The sequence below is a fragment of the Falco cherrug genome, chromosome 8 (genome assembly GCF_023634085.1).
Source record: "Falco cherrug isolate bFalChe1 chromosome 8, bFalChe1.pri, whole genome shotgun sequence".
NCBI classification, from domain to species: domain Eukaryota; kingdom Metazoa; phylum Chordata; class Aves; order Falconiformes; family Falconidae; genus Falco; species Falco cherrug.
In genome coordinates, this window is record NC_073704.1 from 6,940,335 (window position 1) to 6,962,300 (window position 21,966).

General features: G+C 48.8%; 1 protein-coding gene across 1 annotated transcript in view; it reads right to left on the minus strand.

Moving 5' to 3' along the window:
• Nucleotides 1-536: 536 nt before the first annotated feature.
• TWIST2 (twist family bHLH transcription factor 2) overlaps nt 537-21,966 on the minus strand; it is a 37,983-nt gene continuing 16,553 nt past the window's right edge. Inside the window, exon 2 of the mRNA XM_005437578.4 lies at nt 537-1,326. The gene's annotated coding sequence lies outside the window, so the exon portion shown is untranslated. The remainder of the gene's footprint in view (nt 1,327-21,966) is intronic.

Genomic DNA, 21,966 nt, shown 5'->3' on the forward strand with positions numbered 1-21,966 from the left:
TGGCTGTTGTGGGTTATGCATCTCTTCTGGGCACTATATGCAAAGGCCTCTCTGGGTCATGGGCACAGCTTTTCCATCATGGTGTGCTCGTGCAGCACCTTGCACAGCAGCATGCAGCCCCTCTTCTCGTTGAGAAGTGCTTGCCCTTCGCATTCCCACCGGCAAGCATGAGGGAGACCAACTCATTACTCTAGGGGAAGGCAAGCGTGCAGACCGGTGGGTCTGATGCATACTGAGATTTGTTGGATTTTGCTTAATAAAGGCTCTGCTGACAGCAGAAGCTACTGGAGTGGTGCACTGGAGACCACGGTGCTGCAGCCTGAGCAAACCTGCTTTGCCAGGGTGCAAGTAAATCACCAACTACTCCTGGTACATGCAGGCAGACATCAGCCCGGACAAGTGATGCTCGTACCTTCTGCACCCCATCGCTCACTACCTGGGAAACAGCTTTTAGCCAAACCGGTGAGTGTCGAAACATTGCGGGGTGCAAGGAAGCAGCTCAGCTTCTGCTCGGAGCCGTGCAGGCAAGAATGTAAATCTCACACCCGCAGTAGCTGCATGACATCTTTATTTTTATTGGCAAGAGAAGCAGTATACACAGCGACATTGCAGTCTCTTAGCTCGTTAAAAATATCTCAATAAATAAAACAAATAAGCAACATATACACTAGAACAGAAAATGAAAAAAAAAAAAAAGTTGGGGAGGGAGGGGGTGAGCGGTAGCAAATCATGGAGCAATAAGGAAGAGCAGTAGAGTGTGGAGGGCGGTTTGTAATCCAGGCTGTACTTGAAACAAATCATGCAGGGAGCTGGGGACATGGTGGGCTTTTTTCTTCTTATTTTTTTTTTCTGAGAGCCTTGGTCCAGTTTTGATGTTACTCTACAAGAAATCAGGTTTTGAACTTTAAAAAATACACACACACACACACGCACACACACACAAAAGAATACAGCTAAGGGGAAGCAAAATCCGAACCCAAAGATTTCTCATAAATGTATTCCTGAATTAAGATTTTTCAGAAAAAAAAATAAATCTGAAATAAGACCAAACACACAGACAGACAGATACAAAACCCAACAATAACGAACAACCAGGAATGTTGCTTCTCTTTTCTCTTTGGTCAGTCGCTTGGGGAGAGATGTTGCAAAGTTTCAGACCGTTAGCTTTGGTGCTGTTTTCTGTTCAGTCTAAGTGCTCCGCAAGAGTTCAGAGCGAGGGAGGTCAAGAGGGGTCTTTTGGACCAGTTTACTTGAGGTTGTTAAGGTTTCAGAAGCTACAAACTTGGATATATCCCAATTCCACTTCAGTCTCAGACACTGGACAGTCTGGAGAGAAGAAGAAAAAAAGAAAAAAGAAAGAAAGAAAAGAAAAATAAATACATTGAATACAGGACATCTTTCTGAGATATGTTTGATAAGTTCTTTTCCCCTACGAATCAAGGCTGTGATTCACCAACACCTGTGACCATGTGCTGAAGCCTGCCCTTGGTCCCAGCAGCGTGGAGCCACATGGTTAATCCAGCATCTGGGCAAGATCCGATGCATCAGGAGCGGCCCTCACCGCCCCTTAAGCAAGCGAAACAGGGAGATGGGATGCTCAGGCTTTCGAGATGGGCTTTAGAAACTCCATCCACAGTGGCTCCTCCTGTAAAATCAGGCAAACCCTGCTGGAACTGAATATGTTTTCTGTCCATCCTGGGGTAACACGTTTAGGCAATATCAAAGCACATCCAAAACCAACAACAACAACAAATCAGCTTAAGCTTAAGAATTCCTTTGACTTTTGGATGTATAGCCTAAGTCCAGAGGCTGGTAATGTCACAGCCTTTTTTTGCATTGCACTGTGAAATGATAAATCCATAGGCAGGAGCAATGCAACCATCGAAAAGTCCATATGCTGACAGCAGCATCTCCAGCCCTGAGGAGCTGTGCTAAACTCCTGTTTCCCATGTGGTTCCTGGTGACCCAGCCCTGCATATCGGCTCTTCTCTGCTCCATTTATCGGGATGTGACAGGATTCAGCAACATGTTGGGGAGCACTGTCGCCTGCGGGGTTTGCTCTGATCTGCAACAACCTGCTGCTGCTCATTTGTGGGCTGGTGAGACAAACTCTGTGACCCAGCAGTGCCCATGAGAGATCCAATCTAACCTGGGGGAGGGGTGGCTTTGCAGGCACGATGCTGTTTCTGCCTTCAGAACAGAAAGCCACCTCAGCTCATATATCAAAAAGCAGATATAATTATTTCCTCCCACTAAGGAAAGCTTCCATTTAGCTTATTTCCTTTCCTTTCCTTCTCAAAGTTATTAATTACCTAATTACAACCACATTCTGCAGATGAGCTTGGGGCTTGACAAGCTGCCCAGGACCACTTAGAAAAGCTGAACTGCTGGGTGTGTGCGAGCGGCGGTGGCTCGTGTACACGCACGTCTGACAGATGAGAGGCTGGCCCTTCCCTAACACCAGTGTTGCGGCAGCCCTGGCCTGGGAGGGACTCAGGAAAGGAAAATGAAATGCAGGGGTGGAGGAAGACATCATGGAGTGATTTTCCGATTGTCTTTTGGTTTTGGTTTTTTTTTTTTATTTTCCCCAGCAAGCAGAAGGGGTGGAGGATGCTCGCTGCCAGCTAGACAAGGTATCGCTGTGCCCTGTTCATCTCTGAACCTGGCTGCCATGTAAAACAAGGTGAAACCAGGTAGAAAGCAATACTGAGCTGATCTGTTTCCACTGATTTTTTAAATCCCAGCCAAGACTGGAGAGGTCAGCACAAAGCTGCTCTTAGAGCAAAGCTGGTGATTTGCAAGCCAATGTCTTTAACCCCAGGTAAAATGCTCTGCTCTGGCTGCTGCTGCTGGTCTCATTGTCACTGTTTTGGTTGGGTTTTTTTTTTTGCAGTTTCCAGGAGCTCTTTTGGCTCCAGCCAACTGGAAAAATGGGAATTTCACAGCATCTCAGTGCTAACTTTGCTTCCCCATTACAATGAGGTGCATGAGTGTGGTCTACCCTGTGGACAGCAGCGCTGCAGTGGCCCAGGGCTCTGGCATGGCTCTGCCAGGTCCCCTGCCATGCTCCCAGGGCTTAACCCGTCCTTGCCCATCCCACACAGGGCACCAGGACCAGAGTCACGGCAGGCAGATGTGGCTGCTGCTCAGCCATCGCTTGGCTAATACCTGGTTATCAGCCCTGCCATGACCAGATGATCTGGTAAGCCATTTCCACTGCTGTTTTCTGTGCTCGTTCACCACATGCTAAAGCAGCCTGTCTCAGCCGATGGAGCAATATTATGACCAGATATAGAGGTCACCCAAAGGGAGATGCTATATCTGGCCATGAAGGGGCTATTCTCCCCATCTTGACATGTATTTGTGTTTCAGTTCATGTCATGTAACATTTTGCTGCTTGTTCTTACCACATATTCCATATAAGATCCCCATCAAAGAGTAAAACCCGCTAATCCGCAGAGCCAATCTGTCAGCACGAGAGAAGGAAAGAAGTACACAAGATGAGAAACCTATTACATCTGTTTCTTCTTCTCTGGACCTTTGGGATGTTGGATGTTGACTGGTTTTGAAAATCTGGCTCCAAGTGGAAATTTTAAAAACACATCAATGGTAACAGGAGGTGGACATCTGCTTGTTGCATGAGGGACAGGCTTGGGTGGTGGGATGTGTGGAAACGTGTCCACTGCAGGCAGAGAAGTGACGATGAGATGTGTGATGTCTGCACCCAACCAGTTCCCCCTCACTTACCCTCTCCAGGTCACTCAAATAGAGGAGTACTGTACTAAAAAAAAAACCTGCTAGCATCCCACATGGAGCTTGATAAGGTGAGGAGAGTTCAGCAGCTTCTCACTTTGCTTAAGAGTGCTATGTATACTGGAGAAATTGTACTCTGAATCTGCCTTGTGACCCTCATCTTAGAAACCTGGTCCTCGCTCGCTGTAATTTGGGTCTTGCAGGGTGAAGGAGGATCAGCTCCTGGCTGAGGAAGTGGGATAATACCCCCAAAAACCTGTGGGATGGTCTTTCCTCCCTTCCTAGCCAGTGCTGCCACACCACTGCTGCAGACTCTTTGTGGTGGCTGCCTCCTCCTGCCCCTTGTTTCTGCAAAGCCCATCTTGACGTGTCCCAGTAAGCCCAGTGCCTTGTGCCTGGGCCCCCAGGAGGGCTGGCTCTGATCACCAGAAGGGGAAGCACAGCCCCGCTTGCCTTCAGGAGCTATGAAATGAGTCTATGGGGCCCTTCTGGCTCTCTCCCCTCTTAAATTATGGAGAAGTTTCCCATACCGATTTTGTGCTCTAATGGACCTTCCCAAGGTCGTGCTTCATGTTTATAATCCTTTGATCCCAGAGGCACTCAGAAAGGTGTTTGTCAAAGCCTGCCAAGGCACTCAGCTGCTGGCTGCTCCTGTGGCACCCGTCGGATGCAGCCCCCCGAGCCGGACCCGCCGAGGCTCCCTAACGCTCCTGCAGGAAGGGCCGCAGGCTTCCTACGGCTGCTGGATGACGAGGGATGGTTCTATGGGACTTATTCTTAAAAGAATCAGCCAAGCCCACAGCAGATATCACAGGGAGGGAGCAGAATTCCTTCCTGGCTTTAAGGTGACGTGGTAGCACAGCAGGACTTTGCAGAGCTTGGTTTTAATTCCGGCTCATGCACAGGTTTGCCATGTAATTGTTCACCCCTGCATGTGCCTCAGTTTCCCTGGTTGGGAAATTGAAGTACATCCTTTTGTCTCTTACAGTGCTTGTGGTTTCTAATCCACTGGTGCCCGTAAGGCACCTTATGATTCCCCAAGGTATAGCTGAAGGGTATAATACTGTAGTATAACAGTGCGTGATTATAGTGCTGGGACCGAGAGATGATACATGCATGGTGAAGCTCTCAGCTGAACGTACTTTCCAAGTGTTTCTCTTACGCTGCAGCTTGTAACACAGAGTACAGTTGTTATGCATTGGTGTATTGCAGACCTAACGCAGTGTCCTCTGGACAGTGAACTGGGGGCTCGCTGCTCTATTTTTTCCTTGCTTTAGGAGCATTTCCCAGCCACATAAGGAGCATTCTCCAGCCCAAGAGCACAGCCCAGAAACAAGAGCTGAGAGCTGCTGGGTTGATGTAAGGTGGCAGCAAGAGCACAGCCCTCGTTGCAGGAAATTTTGCAACAGGTCCCCAAGGTCTTTGCTTATATAGGATTAGGGCGGTTTGGGTTACAAAGGGATTGAATTAATTTCCATAACATGACCAAGAGTGCAAAGGAAATAGGAAATGCAGCAAAACTGTTTTGAGTTTGTTTGTTGGGTTTTGTTTTGGTGTTTGTTTTGGTTGGTTTGGGGTTTTTTTGTTTGGTTTGTTTTTTTTTTTAGGATGATTTTTCAACTTCTTTTCAAGTTGGGAATGTAAAAAAATGGTCCTCCTCCTGGGGCCCAACCTTTCTCCCTCCATGTGGGTTTTGGCCAGCCAAAATCCATACCAGAAAGTGCTGGCCCACCTTCTTGCCTTGTGTTTGGGGCTGGGGACAGGGTCAGGCAGTGAGCGGGGAGATGAGGGGCGCGAGCGGCAAGGTGGTGCAGCACACACCCCGAACCACCTGGTACTGATTGTGGCAGTCACCAAACGAGTTTATAGATGGTTTCCTCCCCCGTTCCCCTTCAACTTGGGGAAGTAAAAACCAGTGTGGGTCAAAGCTGAGACCCCAGCCCCATTCCGTGGGTTGGTGCAGGGCACACTGTTCGTGGGCTGACGATGCTCCCTTCAGGCACCTCTGGAGGGCATGTGGTTTCTGACCAAGCATCCTTGCTGAAAGGAGTTTGAATTGCAAGAACGAATTTCTTACACGTGGCAGCAGTGGGCACGCTCCTCGCCGACCCCACGTGTGGCTGCCCCAGTGCTCCCGGCCCGCGTTGTCGCAGCAGCTCTGCTGCCTTCGGCACCATCCCTGCTGCCTTGTTTTGCCTCCTTTGAAGTCTCTCTCCTCAGACTGCGCCTGCTCTTTAAGCACCCCCACAACATTCATTTTAATGGGATATTAAATTCAAGGGTTGGTTTTTTTTGCAGGCTGTGGGGGCTTGGAGTGGGGGGCAGCCTTGCTGTGAGCGGTGGCGCTGCCAGGGGTGAGGAGGCAGGGTATAAGCAGAGCCAGCAGCGTGGCTGGGCGCGGGTGACAGAGGAGCTCCGTGATCTTCCTCCCCAGGAAACAAACACACACGGAGGAAGCAAATGTTAAACCAACCCATGAGAAGGTGCCAAACAAACTTAGTTGGAGATCCCTATCGCCACCATCTCAAAACTCATCCTTCCAAACTGGGAATAACCAGAAAGGATTAATGTAAGGAAATGTACAAGAAAAGCCTACTTTGGCTATCACTGGTCCTTGTCTGTGCTGTTAATTAAGGCTTTATTGTGCTAGGTGCTGCAAAACAGCTGGTAAGAGGTTACGAGCATGCTGCAGGCTGAATGGGGTAGAAGTTGCCTGTTGACTTGGGTCTGCTTGGAGGTAACACCTGAAGAATATGGGGCAGAGCAAGCATGTCAGGCACTGACCTCTCCAGTTGTTAGCCAGTGTGTACCTTCAGGGCTGGAGAGCCTCTATATATTTATCAAGAGGAGGAAAATGTGATGTAGATGAGTTATTCTGGAATAGTCCAACCACCGGGCTGCAGCAATGCTGGGATACAACACAAAAGGGGACACTCCTGCTTTAGAAAAATCAATAAAATGTTTCAGTCGGCGCTAAGTAGCAGCTGCCCTTAATATTTTTTTCAAAATAAATAAATGCAGCTAATTTGGTTATTGCATTATGTCATACCCCCGGTACGCCCGCCTGCCGCACCAGCGCTGCGTGCATCCTGCCGCGTAGGCACGGGGACAGGGACAAACAACAACGAACAATGCAAAACGTGACTTGGGGGTGCACGTGTCGGCCCCCGTGCCTTCGGAGAGAAAAGGTCAGCATGGGCTGGCGTGAATTTTTGAAATGCCAAAGCAAGCAACTCCAGAAATCGGGTTGTTCTTTTTTAGATTATGAAATGCCAAGCTGAAGGGGAGGACAAATCTCAGCGTCTTGACTCTCAGGCCAGAAAGTCTGGATTTGGATTGCTCCTGGCCAAGAGAGCTCTGTCTGGCCTGGCTACCGAGACAGCAGGCTAGATGCAGCCCATGGCAGGCGACCTGGGCTCCTGCGAGCATCCCATGCTCCTCTCTCCCCACCTCTGTGACCCAACTCAACGCCAGATTTGCCAGCCAAGGGGACTGTCATTAAGACCTACATGGCAGCTTGAAGTGCAGAGGCCTGAGATACCCAGGAGGCTCTTGCTGGGGACCAAGAAATCACCTAATCTGGCAGAGGTTGTTACCACCATGGGCAGGGGTCCCTACACAAGGTGCTCAACAGCCAAATGCCCTCAGTTCACCCTTAACCTTGCTCATTCCTCCGCTCATTCCTGGGTCCTGGGTCAAACCAGGGACCATCGCTCCCAGCTGCCTTGGGAACGACTGCTTTAAAAAAGCATATGGCATGTATCAATCAGAATGTCCACGGTCAGCTTTGTACGCTTTGCCTTCCAGCCTCCTGTGTTTTTTTTTTATCTGCTCGAAACCTTCTGAAACTTACGCCACTTGAGCTGAAAAATTTCCATGCCCAGCGGTGATTCCTCTTTCTTGTCATTGTTTTTGTTTTCTGGAGCCTGGGTAAAAACGGTCCAGCTGTTTCAGAGCACGGGGAGAGTGGAAAACAGCCGTGCTCCAAAAATGCTGAAGGCTTCCCCGTGACCGTGTGCTGGAGGCTGGGACAGCAGCGGGTGGAAAGCTGAAAGGCAGCGTGCAAATCGCCCGGCTTGCAAAGCGACGTCCCACCTGGACCTGGAGGAAATTAAGTTTGTTTTGACCTAGTTCTGAGCCTCCCAAAATTGCCTTCCAACTATGCATGGGCTGAGTGTTTCTGTGAGCCATATGAAGCAGACCTAAGGCAGGAAGGATGGGGAGTTATTCTGGCTCGGCTTTTATCACCGCCACCGTGAAGCAGCAGAGATGTGCTAGGGTGGAGGTGAGGTGGTGGATGCCGGGAGTGGGCTTGGAGCTGGACTCCAAGCAAGTTGGAATGTACATAGGCAAAATTTGCCACCTAGATTAGGTGACTTGTGTTCCCAGCAGAGTGCCTGGGCAAACTTTAGGAAACCAGCATAGTTCCTTAACCCTGGCAGGTGGGATGCTTCTTGCCTTCCTGCTGCCCGCAGAAGCACCTGGTGTCACGTAGCAAGCTGAAGTTAAGGTATGCCCAAGCGCAGGCTGTGCACACAGCCTTGCCTCCCTCCTGCCGTGCTCACAAACCCCCTGAGTCCTCCTACGAAGGAGCTTCTTCACTTGATGCTCTCCTTTCTCTGCCTGCTTCACCTGAACAAAACAAAAGCAATTTCTCCACAGCTGAAGGCTGCCCCACCTGTTCCTCGAGTTTGTAGAGAAGCTTTTGCTGTGTCAGTCAAACCTAGATGTCAGAAAGAGTCGTCAGAGTGACGCCAGGGGAATTTTTCAAAGGCTTTTCAATTCTGCAATTCCTGTGCTGAAGTGTCTACTTTCAGCTTGCATCAAAAGGCTAAAACCCAAACTAAAACACATGGAGAATTTCAGCTGCATTGGTTAAATCTTTAGGTGTGATTGTGGAAACACAGTCTTTGTTCTGTTTAAGGGTGGGAAAACGCTATCTGCACGTTTTGCTTGTGTTTATGCATGGTTTAGTGTATGCTCAAGTATTTTTACAGCAAAGTCAAAGGAAGAAGGGATATGCTGTTCTGCATATAGCGTACGTAAACCGACTCACTGCAGGCATCGGCTGGATCTCTACCAAAGGGATATTCTTGAATTATTTTATGCACTTGTCAGCTGTCCCCAGAGCCAAAGTGGACAGCAGCGCATATGTGAAATTGAAAACATTTCTGTGATGTGGATGGTGCAAAAATGCAACTTTTTAGGAAAGATACCATATTGCTTAGCAGCAGTGGGACCTTTGCGAGCAAGTAAGCGCTTGCGCTCCCTTGAGGGAAAATCCAGCATTTGGCAATCCCTGGGAAGGATGGAGAGCCATACTTGGAAAGCTGTTTCCACATACCAGCATTTTGGAAACGGTCCCCCTTCCGCTGTTGGACCGCACCACAACAGGGTGCCTGGATGGGGAAAAACAAGACGGCAGTGGCATGAGGTGGGACACCAACGCTTCAGTTGTGTCCTTGACTGCATCTAGCTTGCTGCCCACACATTTGCCTTGGGAAACCACCCCGTGCTTGCCTGTGGAATAGTCCCTGGGGATACCCAGCTGCAATGCAAGGGGCTGGAGGACCTCTTTCTGAACATGACCAGAGGCAAACAACAGAGGTGAGACACAATGGGGAAACCGAGGCACAAAGGAACGACACCTTAAAATAGCAGAAATCCCTTGATTTTTAGGGTTTTTCCCACCACAAAAAGCTAAAAAGATGGGGATGGGGATTAAATATCCATCCTAGTGGTTGCTTCCTGCCCTCCAAGGAGTGCTGGTCCTTGTGGTTGTGGCACCGACCCCTCTGTGGGCCAGGAAAGGAGAGAGTCCGAATGCACGGCTGTCCCTTAAGCAATGGAAAAGGCAGCAGGGCCGGTCTGCAAGGCTTCAGAGGGGAGGAAGCAGCGGAGAAAGGAATTCAGATAATTGTGTACATGCAGGGGGGGAGAGAGGGCCAAAATCAGATCTAATGCTGTGGGTACGGACAGACTGAAACCAGATACCTTGGCTTGTGTTTTTCTGTCTTTGCTGGTATGAACCCTTATCAACCATCCGCTCTTGAAGTCTCCCAGATGAAGGAAAGCCACAATTATGTGCATCTTACAGCTGGGAAACCATTTAAAAACATATCCCTCACAGTTGTTCATTCCTGAGCCGAAGGTCCCCCCCAGGCTATCACCAAACGTAGCCCTCACTGTCTAGAGGAAAGCCTCTAATCTAATTTAGCCCAGGATTTTCAGACCTTGGAGGATTTATCTGCCCATGGCTGCTTTGAGGGAAAACATCCTCCCTGTGTCCGGCAGATCCCTGGTTTGTTATCAGGAGCGTAACTAGCTGTTTGATGGGGATGTGTCGTAAGAAAATGGAGGAGGAAGCTTTTTCTCCTCCCTCTGAGACTGTTTCTGTCTCCCCAGCCCATCCTGTGCACCGTCGAGAGAGGTCGATGGCTGGCTCACACCTCACTGTCAGGGAAAAATCGCGGCAGTGAAAGTTCCTAAAGAGGCAACGCCAGAAAAAGGAACCGAGGGGAGAGCCGGTGGCCCTGGTCCCTCCTGCCCGTGCCTCATCCTGGCCAGCAGAGCAGGATGGAGCACACCCGTGAGGCTGGGAACGGGACTGGTTGCCAAAAACGGTTCCTCACCCACAGCCGAGAGAGATCTGGGGTACTTGCGAGTGCTCCTCTCCTAAATACCTACCCACAGCAGACAGAAGTGGACTGATTCAATTTTTTTCAAAATAAGCCTGATGTCAGCAAGCAGCCAGCACTGACTGAAATGACTAAATAATCTTGCTTTAAATCCTTCTTTTTTTCACCCCTCATTCTGTTGCAGAAAGGTTCATTGCTGCCCATGACCACCCATCTAAATAGGCATTATCCTATCCTATCCTATCCCATCCTATCCTACCCTATCCTATCCTGTCCTATCCTATCCACCTATCTGTGGAATAAGTGTCTGACCATGCTGTCCTGGAAGAGCTGCCAGACCTGTAAGATGCTTGAATCCAGCTTAACAATGCTGCAATGTATTTGTCACTTTATTTTTTCTTTCCTTTTCACCATTTTTTTCTTTTTAAATTAAAAACAAATTATCAAAATGTAGAAAACTCACATTTTAGAAGTGCATGAGATACCATTTGCTTGCATGGGTGCAGTGCAGTTGACACTGCTATGTTTACCAGAATGGCCTGTATTTAAACTGCTTTATTAATCTATAATCTATGGGCTTATCTAGGAACATATGAATCAGCAGTTAGTTGACTGCTTTGACCCACACACACTTTACTCTTGGTATCAAGCAGCTGATCTTGCACCTAGTTCATAATTAAGGTGGAAAGCAAGCTTTCACCTTCCTCCAGTTTCAAGCGTACCTCAGCAAGGCTACACTGCCTGGAGCAGAAGAGGTGTCTCCAGCACCAGGGAGACTACCACCCTCACAAACAAGTTTAACACCTCTGCGTGCTCTGATCTCAGTTTTTCCTTAGGTCTTGATAACCAAGATGTTGGGCTTTCCTTGGGGCTTCAGGTCCTTTCCACCTGAGAAGAACAGAGAGGTGCTCACCAAAGAGAGAAACTGGAGGGCTGGTGCAGCCCCATCCTGGATCTGTGAGATACCTGCAAGCTCAGAGCTCCTCTGGGAAACCAGCTCTGCCCTGATGTGGATTGGCATAGCTCATCCATGCCCATCAATGTCAGAAAGCTGAGGTGGCCTCCATCACACACAGAAGCTTGTGGGCTCAACAACTTCCCATGGAAAAACTTGCCCTTTGGGGCCCTGGAGAACCTACAGAAAGCTGCTGCTCTGGCATTTTGGCTTGTGGGTGGTTGCCCCAGCTCAGATAAAATCAGTCACCTGGAGCTGGCCTCACGGTAGGGAGGAAAAGCGAGAACTCTGCAAGGAAGCATTTTGCTTCTGGGATGCTCAGAGTTCCTGTGGTATGTCCTGCCTCTCTGCAGCAACCTCCGGGCAGTTAAGTAATGTTTGCTCTGAGGTGCTGCGTCCCTCCCTCGCCAGAAAATTAAATATTTTTTTTTAAAAAAAGCTTTAAACAGGAAAGATCTGCCCCAAAGGAACATTTCCCCCAGCCCTGCACTCCTCCACAGCCTGAGCATCGGCCTCTACGGGGCAGTGGGGTTTGTCGCAGCTGGAGGAGGAGGAGGTAGGTTTGTGGGAGCCCCTTGTTAAAATCTTGGCAGCACATCACTGAAAGCACGGCTAGAAATTGCCCAAAGGCGGAAGCTGCTAATGAGCACTTGGAGCAGGAAAAAGCAGAGCTGCTTCGACATTTGAAAGGACCATCTAAGCTCTGTCCTCAGCTCTGCCCAGCTGCCTCGTGGGTGGCTCAGAAGAACAAGCGCTGGGGGAACACCACCAGCATCTCCTGAGCCATGAAAGGGCGCGTGGCCAGGGGAAACCAGCAGCTGGGGGCAAAGAGGAGGGCCACCACCAGCCCTCCTGGCTGACAGAGCAGCAGAGGAAGCCCATTGCTGTTTCCTTGGTCTCATCTCCCCTCCCCAGAGGCACTCACACACAAGCCTGGCTTTGCACAAGAAAGGTGTGGAATAAAGGAGCAGGCAGAGGGGAAAAAAGCAGGGAACGAGATGTTCTTCTTGGGCAGCTCAAGTAAAAGATATGGGCTTGGGGAGGAGAGGTAGCACAGACACGGTCATGTCCTTTAAGAGTGGCTCTGAAGCTGGTGGCACTTGTGCCAAGGGTAAGGGAAGTAATTTCATGTCTTCCTCTGCCTCGTGAGCTACCCATCCTGCAGTCTCTGGGCTTCTCAGATCAATACAAGCTCCAGCTGCCAGACCACAAGCAATTCTGGGCAGGCGCTTGGTTCTCCCTGCCTGAAGTGCACAGCCAAAGCAGTGCCAAAGCGATGGAAATGTGTTATGCAGAGGTCAGGTAAGGAGGGCAAAGTTGCTACAGATGGCCCATACACTGGGATGCTCACGGCAAAAGCCATGTGCAAATCTTACCCTGCATGAATCCAGCTTGCAAGCTAAGGCTTAAGCTGCACTAAGCAGTTTGGAAAGTGAAATATGAAATACATGGGTGTTTGAGACAAACATGTTTTCGCAGGTTGATTGAGACTATCTGGGAGAAAAACATCAACAAAAACATAGGTCTTCCTTGCTGGGAATATGTGAAGATGGTGGCGTGGGGCAGCGGGTGCTGCTTGCAGCAGGGTGTGCAGCATGCTCCGACAATGCTGGCAGTCAGTGCGAAATGTGTCTCTGGTCCCTGTACATCTCTACAGGGAGAAACACAACTGAGATATGGGATGGGCTGTAAAATACCCTGCTGCCTCCACCCCATTTAAGAATAGCAAAGAGTATTGGACAAAGGGAAACCTTTTCTCCTCCCTGTTGCATTCCTGCCAAAATAATACAAATCCTAGGAAAAACACCTCTAAAAATAAATATATACATCTGCAGCTTTATTCTTTTTCCAAGGGAACTCTTTCGGCCTGGCCTGCTCAGCCAGCAGTTTCCCTGCTCTCCTTATTTTTCCTGTGTGCAACATGGATTCAGCTGCGGTTTGCAAACCGCACGAGAGGCAGCATCCCCGCAGGAAGCGACAAGCAGCGTTCTCTGCCTCTGGGACTAGGCACCAGCAGGTCCTACCCCAGGGATGAGACCTCTCCAACCCATTTCCCCACTTTACCTGTCCCTCCCCTGTTTAGATTAGGTACTTTGGGAGTAAGTCTTTCTGTACCTGTACATAGCTGAGCACAAGGAGGAACAGCCTCTGCTTTTTCTCATCAGTGCAGCACAAAGACTCCGTAATAAAGTTGACTCCTAAGAGTAAATCAGCACGTGAATGATAGCGGCCATCCATTATGACTGACTCAACCACACAGATTAATGCCAATGGAATTAATAACAACAACAAAATCCCTTCTTTAAAAGCATCCATGGTTTAAACTCCTTACTTAGAAAAAAAAACCAAACAAAACCCCAAAAAAGCCTGAGGCCACCCACTAAAAAGCAGAGACAGTTTGCATAAAATCAATGGCATTTCGTGGACTTCTGTGAACAATCCATGGGACAGGTATGATTGCCTTACAAACTCGGGGTGCTTTTAAATGTTCGATACAGTCACTGACAAATAGCAGCTGAAACACCTGTAGGCCAGATGTGTGCAGCTGTACGTGTGCTGCTGCTGATCAATCTTCAGATTACATCACGCTCCAGATGCCTGACTTCAGAAACGCTTGGAAGGCAGAGCTGGGGTGAGGGAACTGCAAGCTTAGGCATTTCTTTCCTCCTGACGGCGATGCCGTGCCTCCTCTGCACGCAATGCCGAGCCCTTTTGCTGTCACCTTGACCTGCGCAATGCAACCTCAAAGCAAACAAAGGGGGAACGCCAGCCAGCCATGTGGGGAGAGACATCGGTGTCCTATAGCCAGGAATAACGCCTCTGCATGCTTGATGTGCTGGGGAGATGGGCTACATACCGTCCACTCTGCATTTTTACCACCTGAGACTCAAAAACCCACCAACACCCACCTTTGAATGGGTTTATTCTGGTGTTTCTCCACATGGCACAGCTTTACCGTCTTCTCTACAGGCACACACATGTGTGGGTGTGTGCTTGTGTAGAGGAACTGCTGTGAAAGTCAAGCGATTTTAATTTTCAGTGGATTCCTTCCCTGCAAAGAGTATGGCACTTGCGCCTGTAATACTGGGAAGCAAACCTTTACCTGCCCTGAGAGGAACTTGGAGGTGATTACCGAAAAAAGACCCTGGGGTTGTTGCATTTGGAGCAGGGAAGAAAGTTTTCCCTTTGCTGCTTGAAGTTGTGTTTGGTCTTCAAAACTGGCAAACAGATGCCGTGGCAGATCCCTGAAACTTGGGGGGTTTAATCCTCAATTTTTACACTTCCAGATCTTTACAGAGCATCACGAAAAGCCCTTAATGCAAAGAAGCAGGGTTGCCCTCTCTCCTTGCCCAACATGCTCAATGGCACCCTGCCCGGGTTCTGGCAGAGCCGGGACTCGCATCCTGGGTGACGTTCCCAGCTGTTTGCGGAGGAAAGGGCGCTACTTTGGCATCTCCCCCCTAGCATGAGGCAGCGTTTGAAGAATGTGCCCTGGCTCACCACACCCCGGTCCCTGAAGTCGGTGATGGCAGTTGCTGAGCCCCAGCCCGGCAGCGTTTCAGGCGGCGGCAGGTGCAGGTTTGCGATAACCACCCAGGCTCTGAGTAACAGTGGTGATTCAGCCTACGTGTTACTAATCTCCCAGGACTTTCAAAGGGGGTTGTACCAGGCCAGGTCTCCATCTGGGATTAATCAACACGGCTTCATTGAAGTCAAGGGGCCAAATTCTCACTTGGAATAAACCGGCTTAACTCCACTGCAGTCAATAAAGCTACTCTGATCTTTTTTTATGGCAAGAATAGTCCAACTCTTTAAAATACGTGGGGTTACAGGGTGTTGCCCTCATGCGGAGGGAGTTACATTTTTATACGCCAAACAGTCCCACCAGGGTAAGAAGTACTTGGCATTGAGTGAGGCACTCCGGCACGTGCCAGTGATGTTAACCACGCTGTGCTTCAGAGACAGCCACCAGCTGATGTGCGGGGCTGGGGCGAGCACAGCTCGGGACAGGAGCACAGCAGCTCAGCTGCATTCGCCCTTTGGGCACCCTGTACGCGACTGATGCTAACGCTGGGAACAGCAATAGTGACTTTGAGTAAGTGTGCTGATAGACCATGGCTTGCTTTGTGTTCATTATCTGCTAGTGCCCAGAGGCTCTTTCAGTCTTTGATGGTCTGGCAGCAATGTTAACATGGACACAAGCTTGGAAAGAGCCATCCTGGGTCCTGCATCTCTCCTGGGCCCCTCACCCCAGCCTTCACTGCAAGTACTGCACTGTACAACCCTCCTGGTAAACTTTACCGCTTTTGCTTTCCACGCAGACGGCATTGCCCAAGCTTAAAATCAGCCCTCTAGATTTCAGCCTGAGTCCTTTCACCCAGGTGTTGCTCTTTAGCTTAATGAGCCCCCTCCTCCCCCGCCTCGGTGTTTATAAGCAGCCCAGCCACCCCTCTGACTTCTCCTATCTCTCTGCCAGCCCATCCCCGAGGCTGGTTCTCTGCTGCCTGGGGGTGCTCAACACAGCTTTGCATCAGGGGACCTTTGCAGGACAAGTGGCAGTGGGTAGGTTACTGGCATGGCTAGAAGGGGTTTTGGAGTCTGCGGAGGGCTGTTTTGTTTGAATGCGCTATGCTTCCGTATGGACTCATCTGATTTGCTTCAAACCTCTTGGCTGGCTCTGGTTGATTGACAGCTTGACTGTCTGAGTTGGCTTTGGGCTCTGCTTGTGCCCCTCGGGCTGCGCTGGTGGCTACTGAGTGGACTCCTAGCTCAGGTAATGTCAGAGCTTTCTGGTGAGGAGGGCAAAAACGCAGCAGCTGTGAATGTGCCTTGGGGCTGGTCATGGGTGAAATATTTTATCTTTGTTTTTGTGGTTTCTGATGTCACCATCCTATTTCGGGAGCACGGTCTGCTGAGGAGATCGCAGTAACCCACCCGTCCCTGTCCGGGCTCTGAGCAACCGTGATTCATTAGTTTTTCCAAGACTCATCAGGCTAGCATCATGGCTTATAACTCGGCTTGAGGTTGGCTGCAGCTTTACAGGCTTTCCTGAAACCGTTATGTGGGTGATGCCGGGCAAGCAAGTGACGGGAAGCAGGAGAGGGAATGATCTTACTCACAACCTCTTTAGCAATGCATTTCCAGCCTGGATGGTGCTGTGAGCTGCCCAACCCGCTGCTCTGCTCCAGGAGCCTGCGCTCCCATAAACTAACGTCCTGAGGGTTTTAATTTCCTCTGCAATGACTAACTAACAACTTATAAAAATTTTTTTTATGTGCATCAGTGGACAGACCTGGGAGTAGACACAGAAGGTGGTGTATTCTGTGTGCTGTCTACCAGCCTTCTGTGTTGCTGCTTTGTTTCTTTCCTATAAATAAGCTACATTGCTGCTTTGTGTTTCTTGCCTATAAATAAGCTGTCTACTTCAGAGATCTCATGTCAGTTTTTCATCATATTTCCAGAGTCTATGGCTTCATGAGAGGTAAAACAAAGTTGATTGCTCCCTTGCTGCTATTTTTCAAAGGAGAACAAACAGTTTCGCTCCAGCAAGTTCAAACCCATGGAGGAAGAAACATGCAAAGATGAAATCTCTCTGCTAAAGGAGCAAAAAAGTCAGCATGCCTTTAGCTTGTCTCCATTTGCTGAAGTATTTAATCACATGCCTAATGTCTAAATGCATGCTTTTAGCTCTGTTGATGCCAGTGAGATTTAGCACATGCACTAAGGATGTGCAATGTGCTCTGCTGAATCAAAGCAGGCGAGCAAATGACTACCAAGAACTGGATTTGTACGCAGCGTGCACACAGAAGCCTAGAAAAGGCTCTGGAAAATTGGTTTACATGGTCTTTTCTAGTCTGTCATTCTGCAAAAAGCAGATGGTGTTTCCTTGTCTCCAGTTGTCAGGTTTTTTCGGGTTTCAGTGATTAAATGAATGGGTTAAGTCAACATTTTCAACCAAATTAGTGTGGATGACGCAGCTCAACGCCAGCTGGCTGGTCTTGTTTAGGTTTGCCAGCTGCAAGCTGGACTTGTTTGAACCTTTGAGGCTGAACTCTGCTAGGTTCCCACTGAGCTAATAACCTGTATTACTGTGGTACTGATGCAATCTCCTTGGGGGGGGGGGGGGGGGGGGGGGGGGCGAGGAAGAGGAGCATTCTGCATCTGTTCAAAACAAAGACTTTGTGCTCTGGCTTTGGCAATGCTGTCCCTCTGAATTTCACAAGCTGTCCTAGGATGTGCCTGACCTAAGCTTGTGCTCCTGTGAATCAGGGGCTTGATGAGAAGCTGCTGGTGGTGAGCTTCTCATCTGACTGCCTGGGTTTGCAGCTGATCCTGAACAGCTTTTCTGCTCTATGCAATCGAGTTTTACATGTTTTGCTGTTCTGCCAACATCAGCTATGTTTCCTTTAGTTTCTTATTCTCCAGGTTAAATCTGCATGTGTATGTCGGTGAAGCATGAGGGAGGCTGGATGTTACCCTGAGTGATTGAGATGGAAGCTTTAAAGGCTCGTTAAGAAATCAAATTCCCTGCAGGTAGGGTATAGGGAAGTCTTTCTGTCCAGAGGACTGTGTGTGCATGCTGCTACACACAATACATAGATCATCTGTGATAGCATATTTAGACTTTAAACACACTGTAGGTATGGAGGAGTATAGGATGTCTGTAGTGACTTTAAGCACTTTTCAGTTCTCTGTGCTTTTTAGTGGTTAAAAATGCCTTTATTTTCTTTTCAAATTTCTGGTTGCTACTTTTATTCAGGCACTTGAGGTGCCATAAGGCATGATGAAGTGTCTTATCATATCTATACGTATGCTGCATACTCTCCCTACACATGCACGCACCTATAGTACAGCACTTGCCTGTATTGGTAAATACTGGTGTGCATGTAATACTGTGAAGCTGGTGTTCATTTATTAGGGAGCACAACCATAGGTATATCACTGATGGCCAAAGAGGTTCTGGTTTTACACATCACACCTTGCAGAAAAAAGCCTCCTCTTCCACCTGATCCTCAGCTCCTAGCAAATGGGACCAGCTGTATTTCTTACCACATCCTCACTTAAAAGGCAAACAGGTTTCTAAGGATTGGCACTTCCTCAACTTAAAGGCTCCCCGAAACCAGCCGTTATTTAAATCAACATCAATAAGAGAGTGAATGAAACGAAGATTGGGAAGATTGGCTGGTTCTCATGGGCACGTGCATTTTTCCTTGAAGGAGTTAAGAAATGCAAATGAAAAGGAACTCGCAAGTTTCCCCTACCTGGGTATGAGTGCTGCAGCTCGAAGGGTAAGGACCCTTACCCGGAGCAGAGTGCCTGGCTGCGAGCTGGCCTCTGCAGCACGGCTGAAGCTGCAGCCTGCTTGATCCGCAGCTGGAAACCTTGCAGCCACGCAACGTGCTGCTGTCCCTGCGGGACTGGCAGGAAGTCTTTGAAAATCAGCACTCCCCAAATGAAAATAATTCATTTGCTTGTGCCATGCCTGCCGGCTGGGGAGGTGTCCTCAGACTGGGGGAGCTGTTGGGCCACACTGGTCTCCTGGAAGAGCACGGATGCACCCTACAGGAAACATAACCTGACATCCCACACGATTTGGCCGAGCAAAGTGATCTCTGCCCTTTCCATACTTATTTATGTTTCTAGTTGACTGCATAATCTGGCCCTCTAGAAAGTCCCTTCAGGAGGTCACGCAGCTGAAATAATAGCTAATGAATTTTTAAAAATTATTTGGGAGTTATTAAATACTTTCTTCTTCCCTTCCCGCCCCTCAGTCCTTCTCTGGCAAACTCTCCTGGGTTATTGCACCACAGAGCTTCCCCTTCCAGGGCAGGGCACGCTGCAAAAGCATCCTGGTGTGTACGAGGGAAGGATCTATGCTTATCTCTGAGTGTTTGCATGCTGGCCTCCAAATCAGGTAGGGCTGGAGTAAGAAAGCTGCTGGAGGGTGCCCTATCACAGCAGCTCCAGAGGCTAAGGAGAACCGTTGGCATTGCTTTTCCTTCTAGAGATGTCCTTATTCCAATCCCACCACCTCACTTGGCTCTTCCATTTCTGGTTATGGTCTCAAATCTGGGGATGGGGCTCTTGGACTTCTCCAGTACTAAACCGCCCAAACTATTTCCAGCTATGCTCTGTTGATGAAAGGAGCTGAGTTGATTCCTTCCAGTGGAACTGTGCCTGGTTACACAAGCTAGGCTCTGACCGCAGAAATCAGTGTTTCGTATCTGTTCTAGAGTTGCTCCCCCTTTCCATGTCTGCAAGATCTTCCTGTATGTGGGCTGTGGATGAGATGCTTAGCTTTTGGGGGACTTGCTGTGTGGTCAGGGGATCAACTCATTGTGTTGGCTGAGGATTGTTCCTAGGCACAAGAGAGGCAAGGGGATGTTTGAGGGCTGCCTTTTGAGGGAAGGGAGCTGTGGTCTCATCCAGGGACCAGAAATGTCCGTGGAGGTGGTTTGGGCCACTGCAGTAGCAGGACATGTAGGGGCTGTTCTGAACCAGCTTGCGTCTTCTCCTGGACTTCCAACTGTATACATCAAACTTGAAAATATTGCTTTATTCCTACTTCTGTTGGTCTTGTATGTTACTGGCTCAAGTTTTTTCAAAAGATTCAAAGAGCAACTAAATGATAAAGACTGACATGAATGTAGGCTGGTGTTCTAAAAAGGATTAAGGAAACCTAGGTTCTTTAAAATAAATAAATAATAATCTTGCCTCTGGAGAGGCTCTAAATCTCTTTGGCTTCACGTCTCTGCTCCAGTCTGTTCATCGGGCCCCATCACTTCCCTCATAACAGATCATAGGAAGGTAGTCTGGGCTGTTTGAAGACAAATTTAAATGCAGTGCTCTGGTGAGGAGTGGGCACTTGCACACAGTGAGGGTGAAATAGTTTTATCAGGCTTCAACTTAATGGTGTTAGACCATGTTAGTCATGATCAAGCAACACAGACTGGCTCTCTGCCTGGTGGGGAACTGCAAAACCGTCAGGGTGAATTTTGACATAGCCCAGGCTTGGCAGCCCATGGGAGCTGGGGACCTGCTGCTCCTGTGGGAAAGCTGGTAGGGGTTCAGCTCAGCTTGGGGCTAAGGTTGGGACCAGAGGGGGAAAGAAAGTGGGGAAACCTCCCAAGTACCCTGCAACTACTCTCTAGGAACCCTGTTTATATCTTTTCTCCTTTCCTGTTTTTTTTGTACTCCTGAAGGATGTGCAGGTGTGAAAAGGGTGTTGCAGGCTCCTGGGAGTCTTTCTGCCTCCAGCCTCTTTCTCGACCCTGATGCTTGTGGCAGGTCTGGCTGCTGCTTCTTCATCCCAGTCATCATGCCTGCAACATCCATGTGGTGCAGTGCTCTGTGGTCTGCAGAGCAAAGCAGAGATCTCGACTGAACAGGCTCCTTGTGTTAGCGTGATGCCTGGTCAGACTCAGCCTCCCTTTGTGATAACCCCAGCCCAAGCTGCTCATTCTGCCTGATGCCTCCCCCCTGGTCTCCAAGGCCCTTTTCCTCTGCTGTTCATCTCTGGGGCTCCTTCTCCTGGTCTGTTCCTTCCTCTCCCTCAGCTCCCTTTGTGCTCCATCCCTCGCCTCTGCTGAGATAAGAACACATGAGATGAACCCCTGTCCTGGCTGAGATTCCCTCAGCTTTGTGTTGTGCCTTCTCCCAGTTCTGGGCTTCTCGCTGTCTGTAGGGCTCCATAACAGCAGAAGGTAGGGAGATGTGTGAGAGCACATGAGCTCCTGGTAGCTCTCTATAATATCACTGATTGCACTTAAGGCTCTTCCTAGCACAAGGCTTCAAAAGCTACATGAAATTCTCGTGCTATGTAACCAGTGTGGATTTGTCCTGCCTTGGAGGAAGATGATGCTTAAATCACCTCTAATTCTTTCCCACCACCAGGCATCATCTGTTATAGTTCCACTGCAAAAAGGTGCATCTTCCCAAGATCTCATCCTAATTCTCAGGAGGGGCTGCAGCATGGAGGAGAATCCTGCAGTTCTGTGTCTAGCTGTAGCAAGCAAATACCAGTGTGTTAGGAGCTACAGCAAAGGGAGGGAAAGGAACAGATAAAGGTACAGGAATGCATCTGAAAATACCCACAATTTGGGAACACTGCTGGCTCAGCATCTGTAAACAAAAATCTTGATCTTTTCTGCTTTTTGTTCCTGTACCAGAAACCTCTCCTGCTGTTGTGATGTCTAGCTTTATCCCTGCTTTATTGGTATTTTATTAAAGTCCCATGTAATTTTTTAAAATGATGCTATTAACAGAGCATTTAATGTCTTTGTTAATCAAAAATTGTATTTTTAATAGATTGTTTCTTATATTCAGACTTTAGGTGGAAAAAAGTTGAACAAACTATTTTTGAAGAGTTCAAAACTAGCAAATAGAACTTGAAGCATGGTTTCTGAAATCCTGTCTCGGTTCATGTCTGACGTGGGGGGCTGACAACTGCCTGGGAATGGGGAAGAATCAAGGACACAGGCTGTTCAAAGCTGCAAAAACACAAGAGGGCCTTCACAGCAAGGTGGAGAGATGCTCCCAGGTACAGGTGTGATTTTTAACAAATAAATGCAGTCTTCCATTCAACAGCCATTATCCCTATTCTACAAATGGAAGTGAGTG